Here is a 13,476-nt window from a genome sequence, read left to right as displayed (position 1 = left end):
TCCTATAAACTCCTTTGGAACTACGTTATGAAATGGACTTCTTTACCCCAAGAGAGCTTCATTTTTGAGAGATCTACTTCATTTTATTAAAATATGGCTATTGCAGCTTACTTATCATTAGTGTTAGTTCACCATATCTTTCTCTATCCTTTCTGTTTTAACCTACTTTATCTTTTTAAATAGATGTGTTCTAGGCAGCATAAAGTTGATTTTTGCTTTTTTTAAAAAAATAATTTTATATATAAATTTGAAACACAGAGTTACAGAGGGAGAGAAAAAAAAAATAAGAGAGATCTTCCATCCACTAATTCACTCCCCAAATGGCCACAGCTGCCAGGTCTGGCCCAGGCCAAAGTCAGGAGCAGGAACTCTGTCCAGGTCTCCTTCAGGAGTGGCAGGAGCCCAAGTGCTTGGATTATCTTCCACTGCCTTCCCTCGCCTATTTGCAGATACCTGGGTGGGAAGTGGAGCACCCAGGACTCAAACCGGTGCTCTGCTATGGGATACCAGTATTGCAAGCAGCAGCTTTAGCTGCTGTGCCACTCTGTAGGTTCTTTTTTCCAATATGATAATTTCTGCCTTTTAATTGAGGTGTTATTCCACCTAAAACTGACTATATGTTAGTGTGTTAAGTCTATTACTTTTCTTTATTTTTTTTACCTCCTGTTCCTTTTCCCCGTTTCCTCTTTTTTTAATATATTCTGTTTTCTTTATTTTAGTCATTTCTTATGATTTAATTGTGTTCCCTTTGCTCACTTGTAGTTAGTACTACAAGAGTTTTTAGAACACAGCTTCAACTTTTTTAATATAAATCTATAGTTTTATTAAGACCAACAGTGATGGTGTGGTTGAAGTTTACATTTCAGCAACGTTTTCACAGAAACCTAACACATGCCTACAGAGATTTTACAATGCAGCTCTATATGCAGGTCTAGATCATGTCAAGAACTGATGGATCTTAGGAATCAAGACGGAACATCTTGGGTCTCAGTTAATTCTTAGGATAAAAAACCAAAATCTTTGGTGCTTTAAAGTAAGCCACTGCCCCAGTATGAATGATTAGTCTTCTCCTGAGACCAGGGCTTCTGAAATTACTCAACACTTGAACAGTTCCAGTGAAATTTGTGCTGTCTGTGACTGAACCCTACCACCCACGGTTTCTGAGCTCAAAATTCAAAAAACCAGAGGCTTCGAGAATTTGTTACCTTAAGAGCATGGGTCCTTGTCTTTCCCTACTCTCCCATTTCCTGTACCACTCTCTTCCCCTCTTTCAGTACCTCAGGCAGTGGTTTGGATCGATGAGCTGATACAACTTCGTAACTGGAAAGGAAAGGGCCTTCTTGTCTAATTTCAAGCATTAGCACCTCTAAGACAGAATGATCTATTTGTCTGTGTGCCCTCTCCTTCCCAAGTCAGTCTCCATCTCCAAAATGGCAGCTTTGCTAACTTATGAAAGCCCAGGCAGAAGACACCACCTTGGCTTACAGGTTTCAGGCATTCACAGTTTTAAACAATATCTCATCTCGCAATCCTCATTTATCGTGTGAATGACTTTTTTTTTTTTTTTAAAGGTGAAATATCATGGACATGAAATCATCAGTTAGTTGTCCTTCACATTGTTTCACAATTTCTCCAATCAGGCCCCAAATTTTAATCAAAATGATCCAACCTATTTCCCTTCCTCCCTGTCCCATCCCTCCCACCCCTAAATAATATACCAGCAATAGCCAAAAACTACACATATGCTACACTGTAAAAACGCAAAGGTGTTAACTCTTGGGAAGAAGGCTGTGGGTTGTGGAGATGCTCTCTGAAGACCTGCAGTATGTTCTTGTTCTCCCACACACCCAGTCCTGCAAGTTTTGTCCTTCATAGAAGGCCCTTCACTTCTCTCAGCAAAGCACAGAACGGGCTGCCTTGAAACACTTCTCCGCCTTTCCCTCCACTGGCACGGGCGTGTGAACCACACAGCTTGGAACAGCTTAAAGCTGCTGCCGGGCACAGAAACTGGGCTGGCGCTGAAAATCCCTTCCGGCAACGCCTCGCGGCTTTTCCGACTCTTCTCCCTTCTTCTTCGGTTTGCTCTCTTGTCTCTTCCCTTCAGAATCAGAAGCAGCTTTGCGCTGGCCTCCCTCGGCTTCCCTGTGTCCTGTGCTGTCTTCCGACTGCAGAAACGGAGCAATGAGGTCAGGGCCACCCAGATTCTCTTCCGGTTCCCGCTCGTCTTCCTGTGAGGACGCTTGCCACTTCAGGAGGTGCTCCACTCTGCCCTGCGCAAGCCGCCGGGCAAGAACGTTTCCACCACGTATCCCGCTTCCTCCTCTTCTAGCACCTCCTTCATTTTCTTCTAGTTTTGTTTTTTCCCCAGAGTGCCCTCCAGCTTTCTGGCATACAGGGTGACACTGCTCAAAGCAGCGCCCAAGAGCGCGAGAAGAATCGGGGTCACGCTAGTGGCGCATGCGCAAGGCTGGCCAGAGGGAGTGACACCCAGAAAGCAACAAGCCCGGTGGGGTGGCCGCAGGGAGCCCCTTACCACACCCGGCCAGCGTCCAACAGTCTGCCTTCCAGGGATGCGTCACCATTTCCTATGGAGTACACGAAACTCACAGTATGTTTTTACTTCTGTTTTTCTGTAAGCAAATATGGGGGATGAGGAGCAGTTGCTCGGGCCTTACGGCCTATTGAGACACCATTTGAGGCCTAATGGCCTGTCAAGCCACCGCTTGAGTTTGACACACTTCTGCATCAAAATGGCTAAGCAATCTCCGAGACAAGATGGCCCCCGAAGGAAGCGAGGGAGGAGCCCAAAGCTAAGGACAGGAGAGTTCCGTGCTGGTGGTCAGTGCGTGATCATTACAGTAATTGGCTTTTAGATACATGCTTAATGTATGTTTACTCAACCTATAACCCAATTGGCTTTCACTTTTGCGTCCTGGAGAGCCGCTCCCTGTGCCTATATAAGTGCTTTCAGTTTCAATAAAGCTGAGACTCCTACTGCGCCCTCAGCGTTGACTGATCTCCTGGCTCTGGTGTGGTTCCTTTGCCTCGGACACTCATCATCCCGCTCGGCCCCAGGGCCCTCTGGCTGGTCCCGAGGAGCCCTATCGGATCTTGCTGCCCAGAGGAGAGCAGCAAGTAAACTTTCTGCTTTTTTTTTCTTTTTCAGTCTGTATTTGGCTGTTCTAAGAGACTACCTGAAAACCAGATACACTATAAAGAAAATAAATTTATTTCTTATGGTTTTGAGAAGTCAAAAATCAAGTATTGCATCTGGGGAGGGCCTTCCTCCTTCATCTTAATATTGCAGAGGACATCCCCCAGTGAGACAGAGAGTGAAGGAGAAGGAGGGAACACGCAGTTAAAGAGAGCTCACTGTCCTAGCACTGCCATGCCTGGAGTTACCAACCCACTCCCTAGATAATGGCATTACTCTATGATTAAGGGTGGAGCTCTCATACCTAATCCTTTCTTAAAGTTCCCACCTCCTAGTATGGTTACAGGAATAAAGATGTTTCCACACGAGTTTTTTTTTTGTTTTGTTTTGTTTTTTAATTAATATTTATTTGTTTGAAAGGCAAAGAGAGAGACAGAGAGGGAGAGATCTGCTTTTTCAAACCATCCAAATGGCCTATTCAGTCAGGGCTTGGCCAAGCCAAAGCCAGGAGCCAGTAACTGCATCTGGGTTTACTCCATGGGTAGTAGAAACACAAGCATGCAGGCCATCCTCTACTTCTTTCAGATGCATTAGCAGGAACCTGGACAGGAAGTGGAGCAGCAGTGGAGCATCTGGTTTTAACCAGCACTTGAATATGAAGTGCCAGCATGGAAAACAGTGTCTGAACTTGCTACATGACAACACTGGCATTTTCTCATGAGTTCTGGAGGGGATATTCAAACCTTAGCACTACTGTTGCCTTCATATATTTAACTTTTAAATATGCTATAAACCCCATATTCTATTATTATTTTTGCTTAGTTATTGTCACTAGAGATTTAAATAAAAAGGAAAAATAAACTCTGTGTTTAGCCATGTAATTACCATTTCTCCAGGTCTCTATTCTTTCATATAGATTCATATTTTCATACCACATCATTTTTCTTCTACCTGAGGACCTCCCTTAACATTTCCTGTAGTGCAGGTCTGCTTTCATTTTCTATATATCTGAAAAATCTTTACATCGCCCCCATTATGTAAACATGGCTCTGAATGAAGAATGCTAAGTTAATGTTGTGGACTGCACGTCTGTGGATTTCCCAAATTCAAACCTCCAAGGCAATAGTATTAGGAGATGGGGGCAATTAGGGAATTAGGTTTGAATGTGGCCCAGATCGGATTAATGTCCTTCCTAGGAGAGTAAGGCTGGAGCTCTCTTTCATGCACTCTGTTCATCTCTTCCGCTTTCTCACCTTCTTGCTTTTTTTTATCCTTTCCCCCTGTATGTATGTATGTATTTGTGCACCAAGGAAGGGAATATGTAGAGTGCCCCTACAGAACCCACGATGATACTACAATCTCACAGTACATCTTCCAGATTGTTGAGGAATACTTTTCTATTTTTAGCCACTCAGCTAGAATGAACTAAAATAGACAAAATAAAACATTGATTTCTTTAGGTGAATACTCACAGTAACATAGTAGCATTTTTTAAAAAAGCATTTACTTTCTTAAAAATGAGTTACTGAAATTTAAATACTCTAGTATTACTCTCAAAGTGCTATTGTAGTGATGTCTACTGGCTAGAAAATATCTAACTATATTAAAGTGCAGATTTATATTGTTCTTTTAGTTGTTCCCTATTATTGCTTTGATAGCCTCTTAATGTCCATGGAGTCTGTACTGGCGTTACCTCTTTCATTTCTGAAGTCATTGATTTGTGTCTTCTGTATTTTTCTTAATTAGTGTGGTTAGGAACTTATCAATTTTATTGATATTTTCAATGAACTAGACTCTGGTTTCATTGGTTTTTCAGTGTTGTTCCTGTTTCCAATTTCATTTCTGCTCTAATTTTTATTATTTATTTTATTCTGTTGCTTTCTTTAGGTTTAATTTAATCTTTTTTTCTACCTATCCAATATTTTTAAATATTATTTAGACATCCTAATCTTACTCCCTATATAAGAAGATATCTGATATTGACAGATTATACCATAGGATTCAGGAAACTCTTATTCATGAACAAATATTGTATGCCTTTTACTGTATCAAACTTGATCTATGTTATTGTCTTGATTTCTTACAATTATCTTTTAAAGTAAGATATTACTGTCCCCATTTACTAATGGAAAAACTAAAGCTCAGAGAATTTGTCTAACAGCTCTGACAAAAGGAGTGGGAAATTAACTCATCTTTATCTATCATCAAAACCCATTTTGCAACGCAAGTGTATATGCATACAACCTATTATAGTTTATTAGATGAGTTTTATAATCCTATTAGTTGAAAAACTGTTGTATAAACTGATAAAGGCATTAGATTGTATTATAACCTTCCTCTTAATTGCCAACACTTATTACAAACATATTTTATGCTACATATATACTAATTCACATTATCTATACAACAACCTTATGAGGTTAGTTATCTCAGTTACAAAACCAATTAGAACGAGACCAAATAATTTGCTTGAAATACGCAACTTTAAATGGTAGATATGTAATCAAACACAAGCAGCTGGGATATAGAACCCCTGCTCTTAGCCTCTAATCTGCCTAATTACTTCAGTAACAGTTTGTTTTTAATATATGCATGGTAACAAGAATCATTTGCATTATGTAAAATTTGTATGCAAACTGAGTAATTTAAAATAGAAAGCTGACTAAATTCTCCTAAAGCCATCCAAACATCCTTGGGTAGGTTTCCTATCCGTATAACAACCATTTTTATAACCAGACTAGTTATTAGGTCTGGGACATTCAAATTCAAGTTAGATGGAAACGCACAGCATTTTGTATCTCTATTAATTATAATGGGAATTATAATCCTGAAGAGAAAACAAACAAATATTTTGAGAAAACAGAAAATAATTTAAGTGCCACATAACCAATATGGCAATTAATTCAGGAAGTTGACTCCTTAATAAATGGAAACATCTCTTTTTTGTTAATTTATTGTGCTTAGTACTTTGCAACTTGATTTTTAAAGAGCCCTTTTACAAGTCAGAATTATCATTACCATGTGAAGCACAAAAAAGGCATTTCTAAAATAAAAATAGCTTTTGGAGCACATCTGTTTCAATTATATGTATTAAAGAAATTTGCATCTCTTGGAATCTGACTTGTTTGTGTGTTGTTTTCAGAAGGTGCTCTGCAGGACTCACAATAAGCCTGAGTGTCAGGAGAGATGGGTGTTGCCATGGTAAGAACACATTTTTTAATTGAATGGCAAACTAATAGGCACATAAAACCCACATAACTTCTTGGCACATAAATTGCCTCTGCTGGGGCTGGAAATAAGCATACTCTTCTTCTGAAACATTTTGCTGTCTTTCCTGGGTTTTCTGTGGATAGTGGAGTCAGACATCTCCTTTTGCAGCCTGAAGTCTCTTCACCTGGTCTCTCTCACCTCCCCTCATCAATAGAACTGCAGTTTTCTTAGTGCCAGGAAGAACTGCTTTGTGTGCAAAGGAAGCATTAGATGTTCAAGGCTGTATTAACCCATTCTCTGATTTCTAACACCTATCTGGAATCTGCATCTTGCCTATGGGAAAGTGATACTAAACATGACTCAACATATCCCTTACAATTTCGTTCTAGAGTTCCCTATAAAATAGGGATTTCTATCTACAGTGACTAAGAATAAGTACTTTTGGATTTTACTAGAGAAAAGTAATGTACCAAACAGGTAAGTTCAAAAGTGCCCTATCGTCTCAGAAACGTGCTATTGATTTGTAGACTTCTCCCCTCAGCCTATCCCTTCTTCCTTATTCCCCATCCGTGTCCCACCTAACCCAACTTAGTCATATCTTTCATTGACCCAGCAGTAAAAGTTTTTGCCCTTTTTATTTTTTCTCTACTTGGACATTATGCACTCACATATCCTTATTCATCCTTTGCATGAAAAATGAGGACTCTTAAATGGCATTTCACAGGTGATATAGCAATTTGCAGGATGGAGCTCTGCCTCCTTTTTTTCCATTTGAGGATTATTTTTTCTGGTTTCACTTTAATCACAATGAAGCATGTGGAGAAGACGGTCATTTGGACTCCTAGCCAAGTTATTTTTGGAAGCACATTGACAAATTTTTAAGTAGACATTGTATTTGACAAAGAATGCTGTTCTGAGATCACTCTGGCTTGAACAATAAGAAAATTCAAGACTATGGGAGGCAAGCACAACAGGATATCCATAAGTAACAACGCCTACTTATCAACTAGGGGGAGCTTAACAGACTTGTTCCTGACTGTGACAAACAGTGAGCTGAATTCTTAGAGAGGCTGTAAGCAGGGAATGAACACAAAAGATAACTCTGTAAGAGATTAGGGGTAGTGCACTAACACTGCTTCCTGGTGCAAATCAAGAGCATTTGGAACAATAGTGACTGATCCTTTTCAGCAGCTGTCCAGACTTTCATTCTATAGCCTTGTGGAGTTCACTCACCTTTGTTTTCTCACTTTGATTTCAGGGTTCATTTTTCATGATGTTCATTTTTTATGATGAAAGTGAACCCGTCTTGAAGGAATAGATGAATAGTTAGTTCCTTGTGGGTTCAAAGACACCTTCAACGAGTTGGAACAAAAGGAAATTATTATACAGATCAAGACACTACATGGAAATGTTTTTACAGATTTTAAATAAAATATAAACAGCTGTTGAGAGAAGCATGGCACAGTAACAGTTGTTACCAATCCATTAATAATCTGAACACAAATCCGATCCTGTTCATTATGTGTAACCCGCACTCCTCTGTGGGGAAAACAGTCCGATTTAAATGTGTAAAAAATGGATTCAGCAGCAAATCAGAACAAACACAGAGAAAGGAAATGGTAGATCAAGCCTGAATTTATTATGCAATTTTCTTGAAAACCAAGTAATCAATATTTTCTAGCTATGTAATGAGTGATGCTAATAGTGATGGCTTGCTTTTATTGGCTACTGTTCAAAGGGCTGCCAGTTAAGTGATAAAACACTCCAAGGAGCTCTTTCTCCTCTCTTTTTGTGTTTCCTTTGCTTATTGAAAAAGAAGTTTTATTTTCTAATCAGGAGCAGGCACTCTTTCTAGATATTCACTTATTAAAACATAAAAAGCCCTTGTCTTGACTGTTGATGTACAATTTAATACCTTATCCCTTTTAGTATTTTTTTTTTGTTCTACTTAATACTATTGGTTGAACTCTATAATCAACACACATTTATTCTTAGGTATTGAAATTTAACTGAAAAGTGATCCCTGTTAAATATAAGAGTGGGAAAAAGAGAGAGAGGAGATGTACAATTTGGGACATGCTCAATCAGACTTGCCCCAAATGATGGAGTTAGAAATGTGCAGGGGATTCCAATACAATCCCATCAAGATTTTTGCATGTACCAATGTCATCCCACTAGTCCAAGTGATCAATTTCAGTTCACAAGTGATCACACTGATAGGTCAAAGAGTCAAAGGGATCACACAAACAAGACTAGTGTCTGAAAATACTAACTGATAGAATAAAAAGGGGAGAGAATGATCCAACATGGGAAGTGGGATACACAGCAGACTGGTAGAATGGCAGATGTCCTAAACAGCATTCTGGCCTCAGAATCAGCCCTTAAGGCACTCGGATCTGGCTGAAGAGCCCATGAGAGTATTTTAGGCATGGAAAGCCAAGACACTCTGGCAAAAAAAAAAAAAAAAAGAGAGAGAGAACCTAAATGAAAGGTCTCTGTGAGTGAGATCCCAGTAGAAAGAATGGGCCATCAAAGGAGGAGGTACCTTTCTCTGAAGGGCAGAGAGAACTTCCACTTTGACTGTGACCTTGTCTAAATAAGATCGAAGTCAGCGAACTCAAGAGGCTTCCATAGCCTTGGCAACTCATGACTAGAGCCTAGGGAGATTTCTGACGCCAAAAACAAGAGTGTCAAATTGTTAAGTCAACAATAGGAGCCACTGTGTACTTATTCCTCATGTGGGATCTCTGTCCTTAATGTGTGAATTAATGCTATAACTGGTACTCAAACAGTATTTTACACTTTATGTTCTGTGTGGGTGCAAACTGATGAAATATTTACTTAATATATACTAAATTGATATTCTGTATATAAAGAGAATTGAAAATGAATCTTGATGTGAATGGAATGGGAGAGGGAGTGGGAGATGGGAGGGCTGCCGGTGGGAGGGGAGTTATGGGGGAGGAAGCTATTGTAATCCATAAACTGTACTTTGGAAAATTATATTTACTAAATAAAAGTTTAAAGAAAAAGGAGGGCATGGAGAGCTAGCTCCTCCCTTCTACCATATGAGGTCAAGCAAGAAGCCTCAATCTACAAGCCAAAGGGCAAGACCTCACCAAACACCACACCAAATGGACCTTGACTTTGGACTTTATATCCTCTAAAACCATGAGAAATAAATTTCAGTTGTTTATAAGCTAAAAAAAAAAAAAAACATAAAAAGTTGTTTTTCATGTCTGCTTATACAAGACCAGTTAAGGTTTGCAGGAAAATGAAAGGAAAAATTTTAAATATGAATTTTATTTCTCAACACAAGCTCCATCAAGTTTAATTTACTATTTTAAGATTTATTTGTTTTTTATTTGAAAAAAAAAGAGGTAGAGAGGGAGAGACAGAGAGAGATCTTCCATCCTCTGATTCACCTCAAATGGCCACAATGGCCACAGTGGCCAGGGCTGGGCTAGGCAGGAGCCAGGAGCATCATCATATCTCCCACGTTTGTGGCAGGGGTCCAAGTTCTTGGGTCATCTTCCAATTGCTTTCCCAGGTTCATTAGCAGGGAGATGTATCAGAAGCAGAGCAGTAGGGACTCAAACCTGGGGCCCAAAAGGGATGCCAGCATCACAGGCAGCAGCTTAAAGCATTATGCTAATTTTTTTTTTTTCTTTTTTGAAAGTCAGAGACAGAGACAGAGATATCATATATTTACTGGTTTGGTCTCCAAATTTCCTACAGTACTTGGGGTTGGAGCAGGCCAAAGCCAGGAGCCAAGAACTCCCACATGACTAACAGGCACCCAAATGCTTGAACCATAACCTGCTGCCTCCCACAGTATATATTAGCAGAAAGCTGTATCAGAAGCGGAGTTGGGACTTGAACTCAGACATTTCAGTACGGGTCTCATAACTACTGCAGCAAATGCCTGAACTTCATGACATTTTTCTAAGTAGTGATACCAGGCATCTAGTCCACCTCTAAAGATCCAAAGATCCTGGGAATTTCACTTTCAGTGCCACAGTCTTTTTCACATTAGTAGCTGAAGAAAAGTGAGTGTCTTTTAAAATATTTAAGATTAAGAAATAAGGATACAAATCAATATGCCTGATGATTCCACCATAAAACTTCTCACAAAATTGCCCTTGTTTGAAGAGTGAAATAAACAAGACCATTGTCCTGGTGGAGAGAACTCTGGGAAAGATTTCCTGGGTATTTTCCTGCTAAAGCTTGAACTAATTTTCTGAAATCCCTCTTTCAGCCCAATGTCAGCTTCCCATATGGCCGCTGGTTCATGCTGTACTTCTGATCCACCTAGCTGCTAATGCACCTTGAAAGCAATGAAAATGCCACAAGTACTTGGAATCCTGCCGCCTACATGGGAGACCTGAAAGAAGCTCCTAGATCCTGGCTTAAGGCTGGCCCAGCCCTGGCCTTTTTGGTCTTTTGGGGAGAGTACCAGAAGATGGATAATCTCTCTCTCTCTCTCTCTCTCTCTCTCTCTTTCTATAACTCTTTCAAATAAGTAAATGAATTAAAAAAAAAAAAACCTTCCCCTTATAAGCAGACAGCATTGTTTTTTATTGGCCAAAAAAATCAGCACGGAAAATGTCATAATCATCAAAAAACAAAACAATACAAAAAATTGCTTGTGGCCGTACATAATCTTTGCTTTTACCATGCTGCTTTTGCTTTGACTGGGTCACCTCTTGGTAACCATTGCTTTGCTTATGCTTTGTCTCTGGATTGTACCTCCTGTTCCATCTCCTGTTACAGTTCTTTCAAAAGTGCTTCAGAATTTTGATTCCACTTGTTTCAAATTTCCACTGAAGGTTCTGCTCTTGTGTAAAACTGAGGGAGGCACAAAAGTTTTAACGCCCATGAAAGAAAAAGCTTGCTCCAGTGTAAATTTTTTGTCAACATTGTGTAAAATGAGCCAATTGAAATTTCTATGGTGGCTGGCGCCGTGGCTCAACTGGCTAATCCTCCGCCTAGCGGCCCCGGCACACTGGGTTCTAGTCCCGGTTGGGGCGCCGGATTCTGTCCCGGTTGCCCCTCTTCCAGGCCAGCTCTCTGCTATGGCCCAGGAAGGCAGTGGAGGATGGCCCAAGTCCTTGGGCCCTGCACCCCATGGGAGACCAGGAGAAGCACCTGGCTCCTGCCTTCGGATCAGCACCGTGCGCCGGCCGCAGCGCGCTGGCCGTGGTGGCCATTGGAGGGTGAACCAACGGCAAAGGAAGACCTTTCTCTGTCTCTCTCTCTCTCTCTCACTATCCACTCTGCCTGTCAAAAAAAAAAAAAAAGAAAAAGAAATTTCTATGGTGTTAGTTATTATTATTGCTATTAATTGTTCATTTTCAATTAGGGCATGAACAAGATTAATTTATTCTTCTCAAAAATGAGTGAATACTCTGAGTCTGCAAGCTTCACCTTCAATGTTGTCTCATCATTTCTTAAAATGAATAATCTGTTTGTAAACTGCTGATTTATTAGGAACATTATCCTCATAAACTTTTCATGAAGCATCAATGATTTCATCCTTCTCCCTTCCCCTGACACAGACACAAACTTCAGCATAAATAGGACATTCTTGTTTCAGTTTTAGCAGAATTCATGTTGCTCTAGAAGGGTTTCTTTTCAAACTGGTGTTTAACCTTTCGTAGTAACTCTAACTAGATCCTATTCAGGCACATTACAACAAGTTAGCATGAGTCTATTTTGGTGCAAAACATTTTGGAAATCCATGCTTTTTTCATTATACACATTTTCACAAACTTTAACTCATATTGCACTCTTCTTAATTTGCTGTGTGACTTAAATTCCCCCAATGACATACCTTACTAAACTTTCAAAGCCTCTAGGTTTGTGCATATAATGCATGAAATAAATGAGAAATTGCGGAATTCTTTGTGATCTTCTCACTCAATTACGAAATACAGAGCCTAAACAGGAAGAGATTATCTTCTACTTTTTAGGCGAAGACTTACATGCCATCAAAATGTTTCTACAAGTATTGATGTAAAGTAACTCATTTACTTTCAGTTGCATTTGTATTGGTGTCACCATGACACAATACAATGGAGACCATAGAACTATGATTCAAAAAGGTTAAGTCAATGCAATTTGGTTAGAGACTATGAGGGATATAGAAAAGGAGAGTGTAGAGCAGAAGGAAAACCCGTCCTTTGTAACAACTGAGCTGCCTATTAGGTGTTCCTATGGGTAGCTGAAAATAAGACAACACTTCCACCTTCTATTGCTATAGGAGCATTTCTTAAACTGCTTTGTGTTGGACAGGTTTCTGAACAAGGTGGCTATCAAATCACTCTCTCTTAGAACAGAGTCTTACTTGGCCCAAATGTATTTGTTGGATGAAATGCATTGTAGAATACAAAAATATTACATGAGTATACTATTGAACAGTAATCTCCTTTATCTATAAAACATTGTAGTTGTGACCTTAGCAAAATGTTTTTATCTCCTCTTGTGTAGTTTTTTAAAATCTCTTTCCTCTTCTATCTGAGGCTATTCAGGCTTATATCTTTCTGATGTTCTTAATCATTTCATAGGGGGAGGGAACATATAACAAAATGGCTTTTGAAAAGAAAATCTCTTGCCTAAAGAATAAAAAAAGTCTCCATTTTATAAGCAAAATGAGTCTGTGATATGTTCAGGGGTGACCTAGAACGTAATGAAGAAAGAAACATATTTAATATGCTCATTAGTGGTATTTATTAGCACACTTATACAAGGAAGGGATGATTATTCAGGAACAACATTTTCATCAGGCAAGTACCCCCTAGAGAGCTTTCTTGTCCCCAGGAAGTCCAACTGTGAATCATGTTAACATCTGAACAATGGTATTTCTAAATAAAGTAATTAACAGGCATATGTGTCCTGACAATCCAGACATCAAAGGACAAATATTTCACATCAAAATCAGACAATGAAAAAAAAAACATCAAATAGGAAAGGGCAGCTACTGTTGTTCTAGCAAATCCAGACTGATGCATTTTGAAAGTGCAGTTATAAAACCTTATACTGAGAGTCAATATTTGTTTTATCTCAATAATTTCCATTTCAAATTTTCACTGTTCAAGTCAGATTCGATTGTT

General features: G+C 39.4%; 1 pseudogene; it reads right to left on the bottom strand.

The window, feature by feature from the left end:
- Positions 1–1,982: 1,982 nt before the first annotated feature.
- LOC133759121 (chromobox protein homolog 1-like) lies at positions 1,983–2,582 on the bottom strand (annotated as a pseudogene).
- Between the last annotated feature and the right edge of the window lie 10,894 nt (positions 2,583–13,476).

The sequence above is a fragment of the Lepus europaeus genome, chromosome 5 (assembly GCF_033115175.1).
Source record: "Lepus europaeus isolate LE1 chromosome 5, mLepTim1.pri, whole genome shotgun sequence".
NCBI classification, from domain to species: domain Eukaryota; kingdom Metazoa; phylum Chordata; class Mammalia; order Lagomorpha; family Leporidae; genus Lepus; species Lepus europaeus.
This window is presented reverse-complemented; position numbering and strand designations above follow the sequence as displayed.